This window comes from Poecilia latipinna, unplaced genomic scaffold (assembly GCF_001443285.1).
Source record: "Poecilia latipinna isolate Pla-1442-1.1 unplaced genomic scaffold, P_latipinna-1.0 Scaffold3760, whole genome shotgun sequence".
NCBI classification, from domain to species: domain Eukaryota; kingdom Metazoa; phylum Chordata; class Actinopteri; order Cyprinodontiformes; family Poeciliidae; genus Poecilia; species Poecilia latipinna.
In genome coordinates, this window is record NW_015116376.1 from 1 (window position 1) to 4,732 (window position 4,732).

Sequence of the window (4,732 nt, forward strand, 5' to 3'; positions counted from 1 at the left end):
TATATTTCCATATTATCATTATTTAGAAATTTTGCCAATTAAAATAATCTCGACAATCCTAATTGACCTAAAACGGGAAGCTTAGTCTGTTTTCATGTGAGATGGTGAGGGGGGGAAAAAAAAGATTATGTGAGTTTTTATGAAATGTATGTAAATATCTGGTTCTACTGCTCCATGTACACACATTGATTTATGATTATTTTTGATTTTCCCTGAGTCAGGCGAACTTAATTTCCATTTCTACTTTCCTCATTCTCGGAGCCTTGGGTCTGGACTTGGCCCCCTTCGTTCCTCCATCAGCTGAGACGGACAGTTTGCATGGTTTCTCTCACCCAGGCCAGCTTTTAAAAACACATCCACATACACACACCTCCTACATGGCGATGATGGATACATGTGCAAAAGCACATCTACACACGTCGGAGGAGTGTTTGTTCTTGACTCATGTAGCACGTCGACGGGTTTGGCAGTCTGTCAGGCATCTATCAGCCCATGTCATCAAGTGATGCATCGCTTCTCTGAGTCTCTCGGCTTGACTGGCTTCTCTGGTAGCTGAGCAAGGCAGGCACGAGGGGACACTGTGGGGCATGATATCTCTGGAGGGTAACGGCATTGGAGCAAATGAAGGGCTTGAAATGTGGAATGTAAAGGAAACATTCACTTCCACACTCGCAGATGGAATCTTTATTTACAGTAAGCTGCTGAATTCTCAGCCACCCCTCGTTTCAGTTTGCTTTTGCTTCAAAGGAGCCAGACTTTCTTGTAATCTTCTAAAGTGGTCGTGAGCAAAAGTTCCCAGGGCTTTTTATCTTGCAAGATCTTTTAGAGCTTTTGTCTCAACCATTTTGTGATGCACATTTACTCTTGTACAAATGGTTCCGTGCGCGATTCGTTTTATGTTTAGTTTTCAAAGTGTTATACCTTTAAATACTTTCAATTAAATGACTTTTCTTAGGATTTACTGAACATAAAAATACATTATTCCAGGAGAAAATGATTAGCAAATAAAAATCCAAAGTATGTTTTGCATTTATAATTAGCCCCCTTCAGCCTGATACCCCCTAATAAAAACCAGCAATCTTGAGAAGTTTGTTAGAGAATATTGGTGAACAAACATCTTCATTAAGGGTCGAGGAACGGATTGGATTTAATTTGATTGGATTTGAAATGTTTTTTGGTTTGAGACGCTTATAGAAATATACTCATAAAGAGTTTTCCACAGTATCCATGGAGATGACTAGGTACTTTTGGATGTCGTGTTTTTCGGTCTTTTGGTCATAAGTTTTAAAACAAGTTTTCACAGATTAAATAATTACACACGACTTTTTCTTGGTCTTTAAAGGAAAAAAAACCCTCAATAAAATACATTCTACTTTGTGGGTTTTAATGTGAAAACATTCAGAAATGTTTAAAAGATTGCAATATTTCCCAGGTGCTAAAATGAGCATGTCTGTCAGGTCTGCTTTGCCACTCAATATTTCTGTTGTACATTTGTAAAAAACAAAACAAACAAAAAAAAAAAAAGACGAAATTCGATCTTTCTGCTCTGGTGGATTCTTTTTTCAGGCTGTGTGAGTCTGTCTCCGCTTGTGTGGGAAATTGTGTGGGTATACATAAATAAACTGGAGGAACTATTTTGAAAACCTCTCAGTTTACATGTCTGTGGATGACCTTAGTCTGGCGTGACGTTGCCTTAAATGGTTTGTGTTCAAAAATATGACATAAAAAAGTGTTGTTGCTTCTTTGTTGTGTTTGATTCTGTATAGTCTGTGGATCTGTGCTGTTATAGTTTGTGAAGTCTTTGTTGACGCCTAAACACGGCTGGCGTCTGCTTCTTTTGTAGCTTACTGACATCGGATTCAAACGGCGCTCCCTCTGACCGTGACTTTTCCTGTCGGCAGCATCGCCTCCTCATCCTGTTGTGCGCATCAACACGCGGCTCACTTGTTACCTGCTCTGGCTGCGCTAACCTTTTCAACAATTATCCCGCTTGCTTCTTATAAATAGATTTGCTTGTTCTGTCTCTTGTCCTTTCAAAAGCAGCCACGCTCTGCCCTGGCTTTGTGATTCTGTGGCAGCAGCGAGCACCACTGAGAAGATTGCTCACCGGAGTTTAAGCCGGAGGACTACACAAGACAGAAAATGTCTGAACCTGGCACTTGAGTGGTCTCATGTGCCATGAACCATTAGGAGTGAGGCAACAGCAGAGATGAATTGACTTGGTGAGCTTTTCCTCTTGCATGTCGGAGAAAAACATGAAAGCCTTGTTGTTTGCTGTAACAGCAAGAGACCAGGAGTCGGAATAATTCAAAGCATTGTGAAACATGCATTCAAAGAGTAACCTTTCATGTCTGCCCCCTTCCCTTCCCTGCATGCTTCCAACAAGAATTGAAAGTTTTTTTTTTTTTTTTTTGCTTCCTAATTTATTTATTTTATCAATAACTCTGTGTTTTTCATTGTGCATACCCATGAGAAGGGCAAGCTCTGTGTTTAGTGACAGAATGACTTAAAGCGCTCAAGCCTAATGTTAAAAATGAAAATTTTTTTTTGAGTTTCTCCACTTGTTTACCACACAACGCCTCCTTTTTGCTGCTTTGACTTGTGTCATTCTACCTGGCGCAGAAATCCTCTCTGCTGTCATCAGCGCCATTAACAGACACTATGAAGTGGCTTTGAAGCTGCACCGGGCTTAGGTTGTAATAGGACAGCTTCGGGCTCAGTATATAATGGAAGTAAAGCTTTGGGGGCTCTGCTGTTTGCTCCTTAGCTCAGATTTTTATCCCCCTTTCATAAGATAAGATTTTCAACACATCTGGACCAATTACGTCAGTTTCCTTGGCAGCTTCTCCTATCTGCTCACATATCTGCTTGTTCAATCATTAAATTCGACTTTGACAGGTGCAGCAAGATGGATCAACAAAGATTAAGTATGCCAAAGCAGAGAATGCATGACAGAAATCATTTTCTTTAAGGCTTTTTATGAATCTCTCTATTTATGTACTTATTGCTGCCTCTAAATTGGATGTTGTTAATTTGTTTTCTTTTTTTAATCTTAATCCAATTTCTAATTTACTGTTATCTTTTCCCAGCTGGCTCCAAACATAGACACTTTTCATCTTCCTTCCGCTCCTTTTCTTTGTTTTCTGGGCCCGTCTCTATGGTTTCTTTGGCTTGTGCAGTAGGGGGTTTGTGTGTCAGCCCGTGTGTATGTGGCCCTGCTTGTATGCGAGGATGCAGCAGGGAAAATAAGTACGGAAAATGTCAACATTTTTATCAGCAAACATATTTCCAGCGGGGCTGTTGACGTGAAATTCACACCACATATTAATTATAGCCTAAGCGATTCACACATCCTAAGAGTCAAACTCAAATGAGTCGATAAATGGAGTTAAAATTAACTGGATAAAAAAACCCAAAACAAAACAAAACAAAAAACAAGCACAATGTCACAAAGCTTAAAACGTTAGTGTTGGTACGGGGTTTTGTGAGTGGTAATAATTTACATGCAAAGAGGTCAAAGTCAGTTCAGCTGTCTTCCCAGCACTTCACCGATTTGTCCAAATGGTTTGCATCAAACTTGAAATGAAATTTTATATACTTTTTATTCTACTTTTGGAATTGTGTGCGTAGATTCTGTGCTAGCATTGAGAAGTCTAGAAATCTGAAAGTTTGAAAACACTGCCATCAGTATGTTGAATATGACATGGAGAAAACCTTTAAGGTCTATTGGAGCTAAATGTGACGTTAACCTGCAGTGATGGGATATACTTGATTGATTTCTGACACATTTGACCTGTTTTGTTCAGTTTCCGTGCTTTGTTGCACTTCCGTTTCTTTTTTCCATGCATTCAACTCCATTCTCCCTCTCACTCCACTTTATTTGTAAAAATGTCACCATAAAAAGAGCCACCCTGAGTGGGATACTTTTATGTGTTGGCTCTTCTTTGTTGATGAGGCTTTACTGGTTTACTGATAAAAAATATCCCAGTGTTTGTTGAGGTACAAACACACAAGGATTCCATCTGACCGCATCACTTCCTATTCACTTATTTGACACGGCACACAAAATTCAGACCACATAATGAGGTAAATGTGATTATATTGTCTGCTGTCACTTCCCCCTCTGCTTTCCGAGCCACCAGCTCAGCATTTTTTTGTCTCTTTTTTTTTTTGCTATTGTGAACTTTTTTCTCTCGCACTGATAAGGAGAAACTGCAAGCGCCGCAGCTGACGAGATTCCTCCTTGAGAGCTGCCGTACATACAAGCTAACGCAAATCCTGAGACGCGTTTTGTTCCAGCAGAAAAGTCTGTGCGAGTATCTTTGTCTGGAGGTGGAGAGATTTGGTTTGCATCTGATAATCCCCTTTCACTCCCGAAAATTAGTTTCTTTCTCTTGAGGCTAGCACACAGGAGCAAAATTACAGCTGAACAAGGCTTACAGAACAGATAGGAAAATTAGTGGAGAGTCTGTGTGTGTGGGGGGGAGGGCGGAGGGAGAGGGTTGTGGAGTATGTTCATCTAGGAAGTCTTTATTCAAGTAAAGTGGATCTGATATGAAGTGGTTCCAGGGTTCCTACTAAGTGCTGAAAAGCTTTAAAAGCTGAAAAAGTATTGAGACATGCCACTTTTTTTTCTGTTGCCATATTAATATGATAAAACATCCTTAAAAGCAAGTTGGCTAAAAAGCTTATGTTCTTGATACAGTTGTGTTCTCAAGTTTTTACATTTGAT

General features: G+C 39.8%; 1 long non-coding RNA gene across 1 annotated transcript; it reads left to right on the top strand.

Annotated features, from left to right (window-relative positions):
* Window positions 1-56: 56 nt before the first annotated feature.
* Window positions 57-2,174, top strand: LOC106941606 (uncharacterized). Its single transcript, XR_001423410.1, has 2 exons — window positions 57-1,921; window positions 2,041-2,174. It is a non-coding gene; the product is annotated as an uncharacterized LOC106941606 (long non-coding RNA).
* The last annotated feature ends 2,558 nt before the right edge of the window (window positions 2,175-4,732 follow it).